The 21,662-nt window shown below is 40.6% G+C and overlaps 1 protein-coding gene across 1 annotated transcript in view; it reads left to right on the top strand.

The window, feature by feature from the left end:
* Window positions 1-12,599: 12,599 nt before the first annotated feature.
* Window positions 12,600-21,662, top strand: part of RNF19A (ring finger protein 19A, RBR E3 ubiquitin protein ligase) — a 56,254-nt gene continuing 47,191 nt past the window's right edge. Inside the window, exon 1 of the mRNA XM_057736041.1 lies at window positions 12,600-12,859. The gene's annotated coding sequence lies outside the window, so the exon portion shown is untranslated. The remainder of the gene's footprint in view (window positions 12,860-21,662) is intronic.

The following is a 21,662-nucleotide window of genomic DNA, read 5'->3' as shown; positions in this document are numbered from 1 at the left end:
CCCCAATACCACTCTCCTATCAGCTTTAGCCTGCTTCCACACCAGAAGGTGCTAAGCACTTGAGGCTCTGGGAAAGTGCCAATTATGATAACTAAAGAAAAATGTGCAACTATGACACTGAGGGTGTGGTAAAAAATGGAGCCTCTTCTCTGACCCAGAGAAGAGGAGGGGTACATTGTACCAGGGGTAGATACCAGCTGCCCTTTCATGCTGCCTCCTGTAATGCATGCATCCAAGACCCAATGCGGTCACCCTTAAGGCAGAAGAACTGAAGTCTCAGACTCTCACTACAGTGTAGGACACCCGCCTCAAACATTTGAAGGGCATACCTGTTTGCTAAGGTTTAGTTCTCAGTTTTCCCACAAATCTTATAATAGCTCATTGTCAGACTGTATCAACAGCAACAAAGAGATGATATATTTGTGCTTCTGGCTCACATAGTCTGTGTTCCTGGAGAAGAAATGCTGGCTTGAAGAGCAATGGTAAAGCAAAACCATCAGTGACGCTCTCATCACCTTTCCAAACTTGTTTTGTATGATGCCCTTTTTATATTATTTTAAAAAGAGGAACCAGATGTTTTCCTAGGGGGAAATTTCCAACACCCTCTTTCTGAAAAATAAGACACTGGAATTGAGGGATCATACACTCAGGATTTTCCAGGTTATGACCACAATAAAGTGATAGATGACATCACTTTTGGAGAGAGGTCTTCATGAATCAATGCAGTAAATAGTGTATAAGAAGCAATTATTGGACTTCCTAGGTGGCGCAGTGGGTAAGAATCCGCCTGCAAATGCAGGGGACACGGGTATACCAGGAAGATACCACATGCCGCGGAGCAACTAAGCCCGTGCGCCACAACTATTGAGCCTGTGTGCTCTGGAGCCCGTGAGCCACAACTATTGAGCCCATGTGCCGCAACTGCTGAAGCCCATGCACCTAGAGCCTGTGCTCTGCAACAAGAAAGGCCACCACAATGAGAAGCCCACGCACCACAACGAAGAGTAGCCCCCGCTCACTGCAACTAAAGAAAGCCCGTGTGCAGCAACGATGACCCAACACAGCCAATAAAATAAATAAATAAATAAATTTATTTTTTAAAAAAAGAAGCAATTACTAAATCTAACAGGAAATTTTCTAATTCCTAGATACTGAAACAATCTTCCTTACCAATTCAAAATTAGTAGATCAGAAAATTAACATAATTTTTCTTTATATTTGCTAGCCAGTCTAAGATAAAAACTGAAAAACCAAACTTAGATGTTTGGGATTTTTCAGAGTAAAGTAGAAAGTACCTGGAAGGCAATCCAAATAAAATCATTTAAAAATAAGTAATGCTGACATATCTGCTGAGGAACTGTTCACCAGAATGTTTAGACCAGATCCAAGAATGTCAATCCCCTGGCTCTTAAGCTGATTATTTTGGGACAGAACACAAATTTCAAAAGGAAAAAAAAATACAAGATAGCCTTCAAAGAAACTGCCAGTCCTGAGCTTGAAGATATTAGCAAATACTCAGCATTTTTTTTCATCAAAGTCAAAGTACAACTTTGTATTTAATACAGACTGTTTAAAGAAGTTAACAGAAATATTTATTTCAGAATAAAAAATATTGAGAATGATAGGGAGTAAGGTCTTGGAAGAGGGAAGAAGGGAATGAATTCAAGAACTTGTGGGAAAGGATGTAAGATTGGCTCTTCTTCTGAGAAAGGAGGAAAAGTAAGAAAGACTTGAATAAGAGGCAGAGAGAGATGACATAGAGGAAGGGAAGGTGGGAGGGTTGATGGTTCCCTAAAGGCCTGGATGTTTCCAGTAAAGCAAGAAGGGTGGGAAGCTACCTTTTTTGTTTACCAGACTGTAAAATCTGTTAGGGCGGGGACGGACTGTATTTTGTCCCCTACTGTGTTACCTGCCACTTAGCACGGTGCATGGCACATTGCTTATTCTCAATAGTATTCATTGAATAACATGAATGAAAGAGTGTGGGCATTTGGGACTTAGAAGAGTGGGACGTGCTGGGAATAGCTATGTTAGGAATTAACGAGAAATGAATAATGGGGTTGCTAATCTGAGGTTAGGTGGTGTGCATTTAAATTGAATCAGCATTTCTCTGAAGTTCAGAAGCAAGAACAGAAAAGCAGACAGATGGGAACTGGCGTGACCAAGAGAGTGGAATGGAAAAAGGATAAGAGGGTCTAGTATGCATGCGAGAGCGCTGAAAGCCAGGCTAGACATGGGGTCAAGGGTGGAGACAGACTGAAAGCTGCAACAGATTGCCAAGGTCACAAGATTACGAATACTTCTGAGTGCTTTAGGTAAAGAGCCCCTTTAAAACACCAGTGTAGCATATAGCTTTGTAACAGGCTAAGTGTCCAGCTCAAATCTTTACTCTAAATTCTGTGACTATTCAGACATGAATTGTGTCTTATAGCCCAAATTCTTGTAGCCTAGTGTATTAATTAAATGAATAAAAAGGGGAGGAGAAAAAGAAAGACATGATTGACATGTGTTACATCTATTAAAATTATGAGCTATTCAGATTTTTTGTGTCTATAAATGTATATAAGTATTTGGGGGTGTGTATAATACTATTCACAAATACACATTCCATCATAAACATCCCCACATAGTTTCTGCAATATTGGGGTTGATAGCAGTGACTGGAAGATCTGTCAGTCAGTTGAGTTCTGCTCTATCTTCTGTGTGGTTAGATGGGGCCAAGATCTGGTAAATGCTGGGCTTGAGGACCCAGGAGACAGCCTGAAGATTTGGAACTGCTGAGGGCAGAGAACCAGAACCAAATTCCTGGGTACAGGCATCTTGTCCAGAGCCCGGTTATGAAAGCAAAAGGCCTAGAAATGACACAGTTTCACCAGGGTCAAAGATCATGGCACTGGCCAGGTCAAACAGAGGGACAAATTGGCAGGTACCATACAGAAAGGCAAAAGCCAGAATTACTGTATATTTGCCTCTTTGGAAGACCCCAAAGTCAACCCTTTGCTAAAACTTGTCAGCTATTTAAGTTCTCTGCCCTCAGTATCAAACATATCAATATTTTCCTTTCTAGGATTTTCTATTTGAAAGGTGAATCTTTGGAATTAATTTTCTTTTCTTTTTTTTTTTTTTGGCACACGGGCTTAGTTGCTCCGCGGCATGTGGGATCTTCCTGGAGCTGGGATCGAACCTGTGACCTCTGCATTGGCAGGCGGATTCTTAACCACTGTGCCACCTAGGAAGCCCTGGAATTAATTTTCTTATCACCTCTTCTTGAAATGTTCTTTATAAGTTTCTTTTAATTTATTTGTCTTAAATTTTGTTCATGTCATTTCTTTTGCAAATACATGTACTCATATACTTAGGATTCTTGGGTTGGAAATTCTTCACTTGTGAAATATCAATGCAAAGGTATGTTAGAAGCCTAATTAAGAGAAACAGTGACTCATTGTTGGATGGGAGTGAGGTGGGAGTAGAGACTGGAGGGAGAAGAGAATGAAAGGAACTTCCACTCTCCTCCAGATTTCCTAAGTCTTCAAAATGTAATGTTTCAAGGAAATCCATTGTTCATTTAAAAGGAAAATAAAAACTCTACCCTTGTTTTCCTATTGGGTCTATAAATCAGTAAAATATTAAGGTGGAAACAAAAGAAATACCTCTTTGCAATTGATCATCTACTTTAGTCATACAAGTCCTTAAATTTGATTGTGTTGCAGATTTATACTTCTAAAAATAGCATGTCTCAAGTATTCTTTCTAAATTCCAAAGTGCTTGCTACTAAATTATTTTTCTTCTATTCAACGCTGAATCACAGAGAAGATAATTGAAAAGAGCTCATGTGATATATGGAACCAACATTGTACAAAATCTGGATTGGGTATCCTCCTATTCTCGGTAAAAAATAAATTATAATACAACTTTAGTGTGGAGGAATTTTCATTTGAACAAAGCCATCTAAAAATCACAGCACTGTAGCAATTGTTTAGTTTTTCCCTCACGTCCTTGAGATATATTGTCTAAAATTTTTGCTTTTATCACAGGATATAAAACCCCTAGAAACAATTTGAAATTGAATACAGATCTCTGGCCCTGAGACTTCAGATATTTTTCTCCCTTGCTTAGTTATCCAGCTAGTTTCAAATCTTAGTCTCTTTGATCATTGACAGGAATGTTGGCTTGGCACAGTCATTTTAGCTCCAAACTTGTGATTTCTTTTTTTGCAAACTCCGAAGTATGAATTTCAACAAGTTAACGAAGTTAAATTCTCCCCTCTAGCCCTAAACATCAGCTGATGCATTCAAGGTATGACTTGTCATCTCTTGTCCCATCTTTTTGTATCACACAGACTTTCAATTAGACATTTTGAATTCCAGCCACATTTGCTTAGGAAATAACTGTTTAAATATGTCTTCTCCTAACACATTTCTAATGGGATTCCCCTGGCAAAGGTAGATGGGATTTTAAAAATTGGAACCATACTAAAAACAGAATTGTTTTTGGTAATTGCTGATGAGTTTCCTAGCTAGCACACATGGAGCTAAAGTGACAATTCCATTGAACCGCGTGGATGGCAGAAAAGGGTGAAAGATGGCACCTGCCAAACAGCTGTCCACTCCCAGCAGGGCTTAGTTCAGACCTAGTTGCCTTTCCCCAGTGTTTTCTCCCTGCTTAAATGTTTTGTATCTTCTTACTGTTTCAGTGCTGAGATTCTGCCAAAAATACTAAACACAATTTGAAAGGAAAAGAAAAACATAGAAATAAAACTTCCAAAAATGGCATTACAGAGAGGAAGAACATTTTCTTTCTTCCTTACAATTCTATTTTTCTGTGACAGACTGTCTTCAAATAAAAGCCACTGAATCCAATATCTACTTATCTTAAAATAATGCTATTGGTAATAGCTAATATTTACTGAGCTATTACTAAGTGCCAGGCACAGTGCTAAATACTTTACATTTATTAATTCATCTAATGCTCCCAGAAACTCTAAGAAGGAGATATTTTTATTAACCTCATTATAAAGATGAGGAAATAGATATAATGGAACCTTGATCTATGAGCATTTATCTGCCTGTACTAGTAATTTTAGACCTTTTACTGGAAGGGCTCTGAGAATCCAAGAGCACACATGTATTTTTTCTCCCATTGAATATTAATACCTACAAGTATAACCAAAGTGCAGGGGGGCCACAAGACGGGTTATCGTATTTTTAAACTTTTAAAAGAGTAATTCTGCTTCTACATATATACCCCAGAGAAACTCTGCCATATATGCAAAAAAAGATATGTATGAGAATGCTCATTTCTACAGCAGTTGAAATGAATAAACTAGATTTTCATGTATCAACATGGATAGATCTTGAAAACAATATTGTGTAGGGGAAAAAAGACTGTAGAATGATATGAATTTACAGTATCATTTATGTAAAAAATTTGTTTAGTAAAACCTATGTTTGGAACATAAAACAACAGAATATGTTATTTGGAAATATGCATTTTTATAGTAAAAGGATACAAATGTGAACCAGAAAGGTAGAACTTTCAGGATAACAGTTACTGTGGGAGGAAAGGAATAGGATGGAAGAAGGTACAAAGTAGGCTTCAACTCTATAATGTCTCATTTCTTTTGCTTTAGAAAATAATACAAATATGAGAAAATGTTAACATTTGTTCTGTCAGGAGCTACATGAGTTTGTTACATTATTTTCTGAAAATTTTTTATATTTTAAAAATAATTCCATCTTAAGAAAGATAAATAGGTATAGTCATGCTGGAAAAGGGCAAGAATCACTATATAGAGCATTATCTCCATAATTTTAGGGTAAAATTTTTCTGACGCAGATTTAACTAGGTGCCCAATTTATCCATAAAATAACTTAGTATACCATCCACAGAACAGCTAGTTTTGAGTCTTATAAATTCAGTGCAACCTCCAAACTAAACTAGTTATAAAATGTATTCTTCAGTAACTTCATTAAGGTGAATTTCTTTATGTGGTTTTATATTAGCTGCAAACCACAAAGTGCCAGCCCCCAAGACCCCTGCAATATTACCAAGGCCAACAGAAAGAACAGTTGTCTGGGGACTGTTATAGGCCACACACTTCCAGCCAAAGACTCCTCCTTATGGGTCACAATTATTATTTGGATTGTACATCCCCAAATGTGATTCCCTGATCACCCCTCTTCCTCTCCCTTTCTTCATCTCCAGTAGCACAGGATTTCGCTGTGAAGGTAAACACTCCTGATTGCTATCTAATTAGGCCATGTGTTTTCGGTAGTGAGCGTTCTTCATTACATGAGTTGGTATAAGGTTCTGGGTCATAGCTAAAAATATTTCAGCTTGAAAATTAACCTAATCTTGTTTGTTTTCTTTTGTTTGGAATATTTCACTTTTTAGACAATAATGTAGTTGAAGAATGCTATACCCAGTATTAAAGTGCTATTTATTTGTTAACATTATATTTTGTAAGTGAGGAAAGTATTCCTTGTTACATTTAAAAATAATCCCTTTCAGTTATATAACTAGCAGTCAGTACCAGTTTGTTTGTGGGCATGTGTTCATATACATTTTTTATACCTGCCTTGTTTCAAAAAGGATAAAAGCTGGGTTACAGATATATATAACACCAGGAAAATTAAACCTGAATTCAGTGAAGACCTGGAAACAGGATTTAAGTTGGGAATGAGCAAAGTATGTAAAGTGCATCCTGTTCAATATTATACACAGGCTGGAAGGATGCCTCATACATGGCTCTAGGCTTCCTTGTAGCCAAGGAAAATACTGTCAGTCCCACAATTGGGTATCCAGAAGACAAAACAAATGAGGATAATAAACAAGGGAAACACAACTATACCAGGTGCTAAAACTAAAGAAAAACATTTTCCAGATATTGTCAGAGAGAGTAAATATAGCAACAAATTTCATGTGCTTTCTTATAAATCCTTTAATGTAGGTCCAAAGTATGATACCGAAGTAAGTTCATTAAGAAATCAGAGGGAAAAAAGGAGCCACGGCATGGGATTGGAGGCTGGGAAGGTAGGAAAGAGGTAGTATAGGCATAATCCAGGTGCTATAACATTACAACTCTTGGTCTTGACACGAGGCTCATTACCAGGATGAGCATGTAATGTATTGTCTAACTCAGGACCCTTTGAGAGTGAAAGGTGGTACTATTGGGACTTCCCTGGTGGTCCAGTGGTTAAGATTCCACGCTTCCACTGCAGGGGGTGCGGGTTCCATCACTGGCCAGGGAACTAAGATCCTGCATGCCCCGTGATGTGGCCACAAAAAGAAAAAAGAAAAAGAAAAAGAAAGGTGGTACTATTAATTAAGGCCACACACAGGTATAAGCCCGAAGTGTCTTGAGCCAACTGTGACATACGATTACACTAAGTCCTTGTTCCTCAACCACTGACATCCTGCTCCCATGGTAGCCCACCACTGTGGACCTAGTCAGCTGAACTCATTCTGTCCAACATGGAGTGAGTCTAATCAGCTCTAGTTATAGGGGACTCTGTGGGTTTCTGGCTCAGGTCACCAGCATGGGGTTGGTTGCTCATGAGTCAGCCAAACAGGGAAGGTAATCAAGAAAGACTGGAGTAAGCAATGGGCAAAGGTGCCCTGCAGATCCAGTGCCCAACAAGCAAAGGTTAAAGGAGATGTCACTTCTGGATAATGGATAAGAGGAAAAAGAATCAGGTTTTATGTAATTGAATGGATACCATGAAGAGGAAAGAGATACACTCCTTTCTGAAGGGCCTAACAAGCGATCTAATGGAATAAAACTGCTTGAAGCAGGGATTTTGTCATAATGGCTAAGCACTTAAGCTATAGTTCTCAAACATGTGATATGAATTACCTGCAGAGCTTGTTAAGAAGTAAATTCCAGGACCTCCAGAAATCTGTTAGTAAGCACCCCAGGTGATTCTAGCAATGATGGTTCTGGCCTACACTTTGAGAAATACCACCCTAAAGGCTTATTAAAGAGCCCTTCAGGGAGTCTAACCTTCCCACGAGGAAGAGTACCTTGGGTGGGTTTTGGGGAGAAGACAGTGCCAGTTCCCCTGCTCAAGGTCAGGTGTGAGAGACAAAGCAGCAATTAGGTGGATCAGAGCCGCTCAGCCTTCAGCCACCTGAACTGAGAGTCCATTGAGAGGACTAGGTTCTCAATTTGGAAGAGAAAAGGCCTCTCCTCTCCAGATTCTCTATATGGTCCTAACAATTAAGAGACCACCCAAGCTGGGACACAGACAACCCTATTTTTTAAATCCTAGCTGGAGTATGTCCCACTCTGAGTTTCCCCCTACCTAGTAACAGTAGCTAGCATTTACTGATGATTTGCTACGTGCCAAGCCCAAGTGTTGTATCTGCATTTTCTCTAGTCCTGAGAAAAACCCAATGGGGTAGATACCATTTTCACCCCCATTTGAAGGCAGGGCATGTTGAACAGGGCCACTGTGAATCACACCCATGGGGTACGTGCACAGTGTGGTCTATGTCCGTGGTACCCCCTGTGGTAACGCAGGGCACAACCTTCACAGTCTTACACACTGGACCCCACATTGTGGGTCATAGAAGTTCGGTAACTTTCCCAAGTTCACGCAGCTAGAACCCAGGCTCTGAAACCTCATAGATGAGAAAAAGGAGGGAACTGTCTAAGAAAACATTTCTATGACCCTGCCAGGAAGGGAACTGAACCAATTTGGGAATCAATATATGTATTCACAGAAGGACAGGTAAGAGTAAAAAGTCAGGAAGTAGCACATTCCAGTGAATCAATCCTGGCAACTGAGAATCTTCCCAAGTCTTCCTGGATGAGTTTCCAAGACTGCCTCCCCAAGCTGTATTAAATGATGATGGAGAACAAAGCCCCCAAGCTCCCATTCCGAGGTTGCATTTTTTCCAATGACACTACTGAACTTCTTGCCTCCAATGTCCTGTCCGGTGCTCCTACAACATGTTTTTATCACACTTTTGGCCCTTGGGTTAGAGTGATTTTCTATGTGTCTGTTTCCTTGCCAAGTTTACAAGCTTCTTGAAAGCAGGGAAAATGCTTTACCGTATTTGTATCTCCCGTTGCCCGGGGAAGGCATGCCACGTGTGCGTAGCTAGGCATCTTTGATTGCTTCCTTCCTCTCTTCCTTATGTGTCAGGGATTAAGCTACCTGACTTCTAAGTTTAGTGGAAAAGATCTACAAATAATAATGAAGTGCTTTACACAGAAAATTATAGAGAAAAGCACAGGGGTGCTGTGGAGCCAGAAAAGATGGGCTCAGCTTAGCCTGTAAGACTCCGCAAAGGTTGATAAATTGAGCCAGACAGAGAGAGGGGAGGGGCATTCTAGGCAGAGTAGATGGCATGTGCAAAGAAAACTAGATGCTCATGTGTGAGAGAGAGAAGAGAAGGAGAGGAAGGGAGAAAGGAGAGAGGATTTGTGGTACTGTCAGCAGCTTTGTGTGGCTGAAGAAATTTTCATTTTGTGTCACCAATGGAGGGAGCTGGGGGTAGGGGTGGGAGGAGGGTAGCAGCTGTAGAGCCAGACAGCCTGCATGGTCCAGATCCCAGCTCTGCCACTTACCATATATGTAACTTTGTGCAAATGACAACCTCTGCAGTCTCAGATCCTCATTTGTTAATGGGATAATAACAGCACGTACCTTTTTGGGACTCATAATTAAATGGCCTAATACTTATAAAACACTTAAAACAGTGCCCGTCATGTAACATGTATTCAATAAAGAGTAGTTATTATTGTAAACCCATTGCTCTCTTTCTCTCATTCCCTACTTTTACTCCATTCCAAGCAAGTCTTATCAACTCTTCCTCTAAAACAAATACCAGAACCATCCTCTTTTGTCTCTAACTTGGTCCAAAGAACTATGATTTCTTTCCTGGATTCTTTTTTTTTTTTTTTTTCCTGGATTCTTGTAGGTAGCCTCCTAACTACTCTTCCATTTCCATTCTTGCTCTGTTACAATCTGACCCACAAAACAATTAGAGTGATCCTTTTCAAAGGTAAATTGGGTGTCACTCCACTTAAAAATCTATTGTTTCCCATGACAAATCATCCCAACCATTTAGAATTCTCCTTATCATGACCTTAAAAGGGCTTAAATAATCTGTCTCCCTCTTACCTCCCTAAACCTACATCATATTCCCTCTTACTGTGCTTCAGCCTCTAGTTGCCTTGAACTTGGCAAGTTTGTCTTGCTAGAACTTTTGCATGTGCTATTCCCTCTGCCTTCCCACCCCTTAACTTGTTTGCCTCATTATCTTCTAAACCCAGCTGAAACGTCAGAGGAGTGGACTTTAGTATGAGACACCAAACTGAAGTAACGGGCTCCCTAGTTTCTATATGTTACACTGGTAAATTTATTTCCTTTTGCTTGTCTTTGTTGTTATTTATTCTGTCTTCCCCAATTCTGCACCCCACAATATATGTTCCATAAGAGCAGAAACAAGGCCTTTTTCATTGCCGTATTCCCACTTTCTGTAACAACAAAGCTCTCTGCCTGAACTAGGCACCCAATAAATATTTATTGAATTGATATTGAATGAATCAAAGAGAGTAGGGAAAGAAGGGAGAATGCTGCCAAAAATTAAGGCACCTGGGGCCAATTATTATGCTTTTGCAGTAATCCAGTGAGAAATGATGAGGCCCTCCAGTGGTTTTCAACCTTGGCTCTACACTGGAATCACCTGGGGAGTTTTAAAAAATACTGATGCCTGAGTACCATCCTCAGAGCTCCTAATTTAACTGGTGGATGCAGCCTGGGCATCAAGATTTTTAAAAGCTCCAGAGGAGATTCTAACATGCAGCCAATGTTGAAACCACTGCCCCAAACTCAGAAAGGGGATATAGAATACTGAGGGAGTACAGGGATGTTTAGGACATGCAACAAGCAGGACTTGGTGGTTAATTACAAACTGGAACTGGTCAAAAGGAGGGTGCCTAGGAAGAATCCTAGGTTTCTGGCTTGGGCCTGGGTAAAAGAGAGAGGCAAGTTTTAAGAAAAAGATAACACAATTATGTCTTGGACAGGCTGAGTTTGAAATGCCTCTGGGGATTTGACTGGAGCTGTTCAATAGATATTTGTTTAATTGATTTACGTTGCCCTAGTGAAGAACAGGAAATCCCTCCAGTTGTTAAGATCACAAGAAAAGTAGGAAAAGGCATCTCTGGAAATTATGACAGAGTACAAGACCATTGCCACCCTGTACAGCCTCTTTACTCAAACTCCCTTCCAAAGCAATGCCCCATCTTTTCTGAATGTTGTTCAACATGTTGATATATTTACAGGAAGGATTATATTATGTATGGATACCATTCTACAAATCCATTTAACTTACTATTCTTGTACTACCTTTAGGCTTAAAGTATCCCACTGATTAAATTGCTGGCAGTCTTCAAATAGCATTTAAAGGAACATACAACAGCTTTAAAACTTCCAATAAATGAAAATGAACATACCCATCATTAGTTCAAGATTTGTGGTCAAACATGCTTAGACCTAAACTGCCTAGCTTGTTTAGTTTTCTCATTGGTAAACATTTACTGGGTTACCAAAGATACCAAGAACCCTCTGAAAGACCATGTCTCCTTGGTTTGTTTCGAATTTAAATTAGACACACTAAAACAAGGATTGATAGGGTGATATATTTAGTTAAGTAACAGATGGCGAAAGGACATTCTGTCCAGCATCTATCACATTCCTGTTTCTCAGTATTCCAAAGAGTGACTAAATCTTGAAATGAACTAGTAAGGAATGGACTGAATGTTTATTCAACTAAGGAAAACTGATATCCACTCAGGTGTAGGTTAAAAAATTCAAAGCAGGTATGACTGGCTTAAAGGATGTGAGGGGATGGAACAGATAAAGTGCATTAAAGTAATTCAGAATGTATCAAACAGGACTGAAACACCAATTCTGAATACTTAAAGCGACTCCGTGATATCAAGGGGAAAAGGAGGCGACTGGAAGATATTCTCTGCACCCTCACACAGGGTGTTAGACTGAGGCTAAGTGCTGCTCCTAGCAGCCCCTGCGGAAAACTAAGGTCTATTAAAAGAAGGGGGGGCGGGGGGGCGCCACTCTGAGGGAAGGACATTTCCTCCCGCAGAGCGAAAAAACTCGCTGCAGCATACCGGCCCTGCTCTCCCTGGGGCTGCCAGTCTAGCAGGTGAACCATGAGAACACAAAGGAATGAATAATGGCTTTTCGGAACGCCGAAAGCCGGGGTCCCCAAGTCCAGCATCTCCTTGCACCTCCAGCCACCCTCACCCGTCCTTGGAGGAGACACCTGCCCCACTGCCCGGCTCGCTCCGGGAGAAGTCCTGCGGGCTGAGGGGCAGGAAGGGCGGCTGACGGCCCTGGGTGGGGGAACAGGCGAGAGGGACCACACTACCGGACACCCGAGTCACTGGCAGGCCGCTCCCGGGCGGGCGCGGGGCGAACATGCGCGAGCGAACCCCCGCGTCTCACTGGCGCCCGCGACGGGCCCAGTGGGCGTGACGCCATGACGCACGGCACGCGGGCGGCGCGCATGGGCGGGGCGGGGCGGGGCGGGGGCTGGAGGAAGGAGTGGGAGGAGGGGGCGGAGACAGCGGGGGCTGAGGGAGGGGGAGAATGGCAGTTGCAGCGCTGGTTCCCGGGAAAAGCCGTCAAGACAGAACTGCGGAGGAGGAGTTCGGGAAAGCGGCCGTCGGGACCCCTCCTCTCCGTTCCCCCCGCCCCAGCTGAGAGGCGCCTTGGCGGGTCTGAGGAACCCTTCTCCGTACTTCCTCCGGCTGCCGCCGCCGCCGCCAGGAGATGGGCCTGCTCGCCCGCAGCCCTGCGCCCTACGTCGCGCTGAGGAGTTGAAGGTACGGGCGGGCACTGGGGGAGGCTGCGCCCGGGAGCGGGAGGGCAGGAGCGGCTCGCGTTTCCGAGACCCGGCGCTCCGGCCGCTGCTCTTGCGCCCCTCCCCGGGACCGAAATGGATTCGGAAATCCCACGGGAAAGGCGCCCCTTCTCGTGCTCGGCGCCGGGCCGGGGCGGCCCCGGGGTTCAGGCCTCGGGCTGGTTCTGCGTCCGCCGCCTGGCCGCGGCGCTGGCGTCCCCTCGGCCGCGCGGGTGGAGGCGAGGCGTGGGATCCGCCCCGAGCCCTGTCCTCCTGGCGCGGGCAGTCTGGGGCGACGGCGGCCGACCCGGTGGTGTTGTGACGGGCGGAGGCGGCGCTCGCCTCCTGTACTTCCCCGGCCCTCAGAGCTGGCGAAGCGGAGGGCTGCCGAGGCGGGGAGGCGGCGGGGGCGGAGCGCATTCCTGATGGGTGAAATCGGCTCTAACGGGACCGATTTCCGGGCCTCGCTGCAAATTCGCAGCCGGGGCCAGCGCCCCCCACCCCCTGCGGCTGGAGGCCCCGGGGAAAAGAGAAGCACGCACCGGGGAACGTTCATCCGGGGGACTGCCACCCCCTGCAAAAGGAGAAATTAAACAAACGAAGAATGGTGTGGTCTTGGGGTAGAATATGTCTTCAGAGGGGTCTTCCAGGATTGTCTCCCTCATGCTAAACCTTCAGGGCGTTCTCCGTCTTCATCCAGCAAGTCATGCCACTATTTTTAATTTACAGTTTTTCTTATCGTTTGGGTTTCCCTCTGCCGTTGCTCTCCCCCCTCCCCTTTTTCATTAATGGGAAGAAGGAAAATAAGTTTAGGGTTCATTAACCTCGCAACAAGGGCAATAAATAAAAGAAGAGAGAGAAGGGTTAAGGCTATATATGAGAGAAAGAAAGATCTTAGTTTTTATTCTGGTTAATATTTACTGTTCAAAATGTTGCGGAACGTTCAGTTTGGGTGGACGTTGGAAAGGACCCCGTTTAAATGCCGCTGCAATTTTCAAACCCAGGTGTTGGCTGCAAATGCTAGTATTAAATGTTAGTAAACAGCGGAGGAATAAAGCAATCCTTTCCTCTGATCGGTTGCCTTAAAATGTTTGTGATTTTTCCTTTCCATTCCACCTATTTTTTTGGTAAGAATATGGCTGTCTTTTTATTCATACATATGTATTTTTTATTTTAACCTAATTCCTTGGCCCTTTTTGTTATGTGAAGTCTGACAGTATGCCCAAGTTTCATTTTCAGTTTTGCGATTAACCATCTTAGTGAGCATCTTTCCACTTCTGTTTATAAGTCAAGCTATTATTACCATATTTGCCTGTTTATGCTTCCTTAACACCCAGCTATCAGAACTGAATCAAAATATAACTACTACTTTTAGAAAATGGCGATGATCTGTTGTTAACGCTTGTTTTCAAATATTCTTTGCTTCCACCGTGCAATTCCATGGTAAAGATTTAGAATTAAGTCTTGGGACTTAATAAACCAAAGTATGTAAGAGCAACAACAACAAAACCTTTTTATTTGTTAGTTTTAGTCCCTTTTTATTATTGTATACAATATAACTGAAATTTAAATTTCATGTGCCCTCAGAAACTATTTAATGTCACCACAAGGTGTCTGAGGGAAAAATTACATTTGGCAACTAATGTTACTGTAGTTTTTCCAATATCTGTGACTTCCAGGAGTGTTCCAGTAAGATTAACTTTTAAAACTGCAACATTATTTTAGGAGTTGAAACACAACTCAGTTTTGAGTCTCCAAATAGTAGCTGCTTGAAATATTGTTGTTTCGTTTGGGTGATGCCTCAGTTGCTCATTGGAGTTTATATAAAGAACAGTCCATTTTACTGTCTTTAGCTCAGTATTGGAATTCTTAAAATTTTGGTGGTAATTTGTAGAATTTGGGGTGCCTTTTTACTTGATTAAATGAAACAGTGTTTTTTTCCTGCCTAACATATGAAAGATAACTAAAATTAGGATTTGTTTTTAAAGCTACTTCAGCATTTTAGTGGAAAATAAATGCACTTCACAAGTTTGAAATAGAGGAAGTCCTAAGGTAATGTTTTTGCAGTTGTGAATTAAGACACTTGGGGTCGCCTCTCTTTAATGGGATCAGATTGAAAGACATTACTCTTATGGTGTTGTTAGATGGAATTAAATATAGGTAATTTGAAACAAACTCTATTAACATTTGAAAGAATCTCTTGCATGTTATGGCAGGTTGATTTTGTCCTTAACACTTATTTAGATTTATCACACAAATTCTTTGGTTTCTAGTCATTCCTGCCTCCCACCCCTCCCCCACCCCCCAATTTGCAGGGCACCGAGGATTGAAAAGTATAGTTTTCTGAATTTTTCAAGGAGGAGAAGGAAGACAAATATTTGTGATAACACGTAAAAATCCCTAGTCAAGTGCTGGGCAGAGAATAAGCTGGGGATAAATTTTGAATTGCCTCCTTATAATTCTTCTCTACTCAGGTTTTAAAGGAAATCTTAGAGAGTTGTTATTTGTTTTTCTGATGCTTCTAACAAGTGACAATTGATTGTCAAATGCAGGCTAGTTTCGTGCTAAGTTTTATGATCTTTTATCACTTAAGGCCCATATAAAAATTAGGCCATTTTGGGCTGAAGGCCAGTAGAAAGTTGAATTTCTAAATTTATATTTGATTGTATTTGCATTGTGTTCGGCAAACTAGCACGAGTAGTTTAATGATGATCTGAAAGGACCCATGATCATACATGAAGTACTTTAGCTTAAAGGTTTTGGTTTTTAAGCAAAATGTTAATCTGATTACTTATGTAGATCAGCTGAATTTTCCTTAGATGATTTTTTTCTGGAATCAGGAGTAGTTATTTTTCTTTGGCTTTTTAATTTTTAAGTCATGAGGTATCAGTTTCTGTTAGCTTTATATAACCTTGAAACAACTGTGTATATATATAACCACACCTGCACAGCTAAAGTCTGAGGGATAACATTCCTTTGCTTAACACATCTGTATTTCAGATGATGGTAGACTTCAACCAAAAAAGGCAGTGAAATCATTTTGGGTGTTTAAAACTTGGATACTTAGTTTGTTTCTCAGTAGCTATCATATGTCAGTGATACTTTCTGTATTAAATTGAGAAAAGTTAGCACCTTTTGATAAAGTAGTTTTTGCTTGTGTTGCTCTCTTTGTAGCCGTCAATAAAACCTAAGTAATTATTTTGTTTATTGGTAACATTTTCTTGAAAGCTAGGATATTAGCCTAAAAAACAACATACATTCTTGTCTTGTTGATGTTACCTCATATTTTGTTTTAAAAGTCATTTATTCCAGAAATGCTACTTGTTAATTTGTTTTTGAAGTCCTGCTTGGTAGAGTTTTCTTATGTAAAAGCCTCAGTAGGACAAAACTAATAAGGAATTGTTTTAGCCCTTAAATAAATTTATGCATCGAATTTTGAAGCAAAATCCTCAGAGATCACCCTAGTTTGTTTAAGCCAAAAAGAAACTTCAAAACTCAGTCTTGGGTCCACAAAACTGAACTTAGCGCCTTAAAATTGTGCACACTTAACATTTTCAGCCTCTGTCCTTCTCCGAAGTCCCCTGAATGTATAAACAGCCCTGCTGTAATGTGAATAGCAAGCAGGGTTGCCAGCTGAAGAGACATTCTGGTAGAGATGAGCCATAAGGAGGGAGCAAACTAGTTAGAGGGAATGAACAAGAAACCAGGAGAAGCTATTGGGAGTGAGATCTGTTAGACTTCCAGATAAATTGTATGTAGTGTAATAATATAAGCAATGTATCACAAAAATAAACAGCCATTACTATAAATCTACTGATGATTTATATTTTGTGATTTCTAAGTCAGGTATTGGCATTTGTTCCCCAAATGGTAAAGTATTCTAAGTTATTCCTATGCATTACCACAAATGAGATAATACATATGAAATGTGCAGTAGAATTATAGGAGATAATATAAACTCTGTGATGGCAGGGCCATTATCTTTGTTCACTCTTGAGGTCTCAGCAGTTAGCATAAGGCCTGACAATGATAGGTGTTGGATAAATATTTGCTAACTGAATTAAGTATGTATTCATAATGTAACTATTTCATAACTCTCTCTATAGCAGGACTAGCTAATTGAAATATAATGTAAGTCATAAATTAAGATTTTCTGTTAACCACATTAAAAAAATAAAAAGAAAAAGGTGAAATTAATTTTCATAATATATTTTATTTAACCCAACATATCCAGAATATTATCATCTCAGCATGTATAAATGAATGACTTTACATTCTTTTTATTCATACTAAGTATTCAGTACACTATGTGATTACACTGGCAGCATAGGTCTAGGAGTATTTTGTATGAAATGTTTGTTCCTTTCCAGAGAAATTCTTTTGTCTTTTTCTAACATGTCTTTTGAGTCCAAATACAGAAGCACATGTGTCATTGAATTGGAATTACTGAGTTGAATTGAAAGTCAAGTTACCTGACTTCTTTCGTTTGTACAGCTTTCCCCAAATGACTCTGCCTCACTCTCCCTGTCTATAGAATGAGGGGGAATGTGCTATCATCTGTTTCATTTGATTAGTATAAGTTATGTCTTTGAAACACTCTTAACTACTCAGACAAGACTGTTACAAAAGTGATTTTTTCATTGTTAGTAACTTGTCACAGCAAATCTCAGTATATAAAAAAGGAAGAAGTACCCATGAGACTACTGCATGTGAAGGTCCTGATACCTCCCACACTGGAATAAGTTATGATGAATAAATCAATACAAGATGCTCTTGTGACATATTGAGTCAGGAGAGATGACTAGGTCTGCTCCAGAACCAGGTTTTAAACCTCTGATCTATTTAAATATTGCCTGAACTAATTTATCCTTCAGTTTTTGTTTATATGAATAACCAGTGATTCTTATATAGGCATCCTTAAATCCAAATCATGAAATAAGGTCCTTTGGAAAGAGAGGGTGGGGACTGATTAAGTGCATTTAAGTGGGAAAAGTAAAGCAAACATTTAGAAAAGTCTGTCATCACAGGATATGTACTGTATAGCATGACTGATTATTTATTTATTTATCTATAGGTTGCCTTGAGTCTTCTTTGCTGCGTGCTGGCTTTCTCTAGTTGGGGAGAGTGGGAGCTACTCTTCCTTGCGGTGTGGGGGCTCCTCATTGCGGTGGCTTCTCTTGTTGCAGAGCACAGGCTCTAGGTGCGTAGGGCTCAGTAGTTGTGGCATGCCAGCTCAGTAGTTTTGGTGTACAGGCTTTGTTGCTCTGCGATATGTGGGATCTTCCTGGACCAGAGATCAAACCCATGTCCCCTGCGTTGGCAGGCAGATTCTTACCCACTGTGCCACCAGGGAAGTCCCATGACTGATTCTTTTATCCAAACCAGGGGTTGCAGTGGTTACCTGGTAAGCATACATAGCCAGATATAGCTAAATCAAATACATAGCCAAATTGAATAGATATCTCCACATAGCCATATCCTTTCATTAAGAGAAAACAATAATAATAATAAGTTTTAAACAATTATAGATGAACATCCTTTGGCTTTTTGCATAAACATAACACACTTTAATGATGTCCTTAGCAAACATTTATGGAATCATGTAGTAGATTGTGTGGTGGTCCTCAAAAAGATATGTTCACATACTAATCTCTGGAACCTGTGAATGATACCTTATTTGAAAAAAGAGCCTTTGCAGATGTAATTAAGGATCTTGAGATGAGGAGATCATCCCAAATTATCTGAGGGGTCCAAAATTCAATGATAAGTTGTCCTTATAAGGGAAAAGCAGAGGGAAATTACAGACAGACAGAAGAGGGGAAGATACACAGAAGAGGAGGAGGCAGTGTGACAATGGAGGCAGAGATTGGAGTGATGTGGCCACCAAGCTAAAGAATGCTTGTAATCAATCACCAGAAGCTGGAAGAGGCAAAGAACAGATTCTTCTATGCAACACCAAAAGGGATCGTAACCCTGCTGGATTTGAGGCTTTTAGCCTCCTGAACTGTGAGAAAATTAATTTCTGTTGTCTTAAGTTACCCACCTTGTGGTAATTTGTTACAGGAAACTAATATACAGTCAAAAGTAAAAAAAGATCTGTGCTTATCTTTGTTTTGTATCATGCATTGTGACTATCAGAGAGCAGACAGCCCTTCCTTTAGAATTCTAATCTGTTCTTAGAAATATCAGAGGAAGTGTCTTAACCCTCAAGTCTGAGCAGACCTAAAAAATAGTTTACATCATGTAAGATACATTGTTATTGTCTCTCATGTCCTTTCTTCACTCCTCTTGCCCCTATTTGCGCTTGACTTCTTTCTTTTTAATTTAATGCCACATCTTTTTTTAAGTTAATTTATTTATTCACTGTGTTGGGTCTTCCATGCTGCACATGGGCTTTCTCTAGTTGCGGTGAGCAGGGGCTACTCTTCAATGTGGTGCGTGGGCTCCTCATTGCGGTGGCTTCTCTTGTTTGCAGAGCACGGGCTCTAGGTGTGTGGGCTCTAGGTGTGCGAGCTTCAGTAGTTGTGGCAGACAGGCTCAATAGTTGTGGCTCACGAGCTCTAGAGCACAGGCTCAATAGTTGTGGCACACGGGCTTAGTTGCTCTGTGGCATGTGGGATCTTCCTGGAGCAGGGATCAAACCTGTGCCTCCTGTATTGGTAGGCAGATTCTTAACCACTGTGCCACCTTAACATGTAATTTATATTTAAGGGAGGGGGTAAGTGTAATACTGGTGGAGTGGACGAACAGGTTTTGTCTCATGAAGGTGTGATTCCTTCCACCTTCCCTGTTTCCTTTACTGGATCCTCTTCTTCTATCCTGTATCTTAAAGTTGGAATGCCACAGGGCTCAATCCTTACTCTTCTTTATTTACTCCTTTGGGAACTTCATCCATGCTTGTGATTTTATACACCATCCATATAACAACTCTTCCCCAAATTTTATCTCTAGGCCAGACTTTTTTCCTGAACTCCTTGCTTGTCATATGGGTATTTGGATGTACATTCTCACCTAAGCTTTAAAGACATCTCAAACTTAAATGTCTGAAAATGAACCCCTGCTCTTAGCTCCTCCCTAAAACTTGTTCTTTTCACAGCCTTCTCTATTTCAGTGGACAGCAATTTCAGTCTTCTAGTTATCAGGCCAAAATCCTCTTAGAATCCATCCGGAAGTCCTATCAGTTCTACTTTCAAAACATATCCTTATGCCCATCATCATCTCTCTCCTAGAGTATTGCAGTAGCCTTTAAGCTGTTCTCCATGTTACTGTCCTTACCTCTTCCTTCCCATTCTGTTCTTAACACTAGAATTATCCTTTTAAATTATTCAGATTCTAAACTGTCTCTGTTTAGAAGCCCCCTAAGTTTCCCATCTTGCTTAGAATAAAAGACAGAGTTCTTATAGTGGTCTGTAAAGCCCTGCACAACCTGGTCCCATAACAGTCTGACCTATCTTATATATTCTTTGTCTTGCTCATTTCCCTTTGGCTACATTCTGGCCTCTGGGCTATTCCTTGTACATACCAGTCACATTCCTACCTTAAGGCCTTTGCAGTGGCTATTGCCTTTGCCTTGGATGCTCTTTTCCCAGATTTCCTCATGGCTAACTCCCTTCAAGTCTTTGTTTAAATGTCATTTTTTCAGTAAGCTCTGATCACCCTTTAAAAAATTGTAATCACCACATGTACGCACACTCTTGATGACCTTTCCTCTGCTTAACTTTTTTCCCCACATTCTAGCAGTGAATCACAGTAAAATATTTAGGTGAAGTATTTAGAAAATTGTAAACTTCTAAATAAAAGTATGAAACAATTTTTAGTAGTTTGTCTATAATTACTGACCTAGAATGATTTATGGAGATAAGATAGAAGTTGGGCCTTGAAAGAAGCGTAGGACTTTAAGCAGAGCAGAGAAGGCAGAAAAGGGTATTCAGGCAGAGACAAAGGTATAGGAAACTTCATGGAAGTGAAACTATGTTTTGTTAATATATTTAACAAGTAGACCAGTTGGCTAGAGTGTGTTTTTTATGTAAGAGAATGGTGAGAGACTAAGGTAAGATTGTGGAAGGCTTTGAATGCCATGCAAAGTTTAAAATTTGTTTAGCTGTGGGAAGCAAATGGATATTTGTAAGCAGAACTTAACAAAAGGCCAACATGATCATTCAGAAACCAAGTGATTAATGAAGGTCTTGTTAAGGAGGTAAAATAGTAGAAAGAGGACTGAGACTTTGGCTTTGCCGCATTAGCTGTATGGATAAATCAAATAATCTCTAGACCAGCACTAATAGAACTTTCTGCAATGATGGAAATATTCTAGACCTGCAGTGTCCAGTATAGTATGCTCAGTGGCTATAGAGCATTTGAAATGTGACTAGTGCAACTGAGGAACTGGAGTTTAATTTTTTTATTTTAATTAAACTTAAATTGCCTCATATGGCTAGTGATGATATATTTGACTGAGTAGCTCTAGACTACAGTTTTCTCAGTTATAAAATGTAAGGTTAGATTGGAACATTAGTGTCACTAGAAGGGTAAGTTCAACAGCCAAATAAAGTTAGTGCAGTGTTCTGAGAAAAGCAAATGGGTGTCTAGCAGATGCACTTGTGCATGAGTAGTATTTGTGAAATAGTTCCAGGTTTGTAGCCTTTTCAGTTTTTGTATCTCCATATTTGAGATCCCCTTTGTCTCTTAATTGCTGGTGTTTTAAATTAGTCTTTAGGTTGATGGTTCTTATAATTAAATATCTCTAGTTAAATATCTAATACATCTAATTTAATAGTATGTTTTAT

The sequence above is a fragment of the Hippopotamus amphibius genome, chromosome 5 (genome assembly GCF_030028045.1).
Source record: "Hippopotamus amphibius kiboko isolate mHipAmp2 chromosome 5, mHipAmp2.hap2, whole genome shotgun sequence".
Lineage (NCBI taxonomy): Eukaryota > Metazoa > Chordata > Mammalia > Artiodactyla > Hippopotamidae > Hippopotamus > Hippopotamus amphibius.
This window is presented reverse-complemented; position numbering and strand designations above follow the sequence as displayed.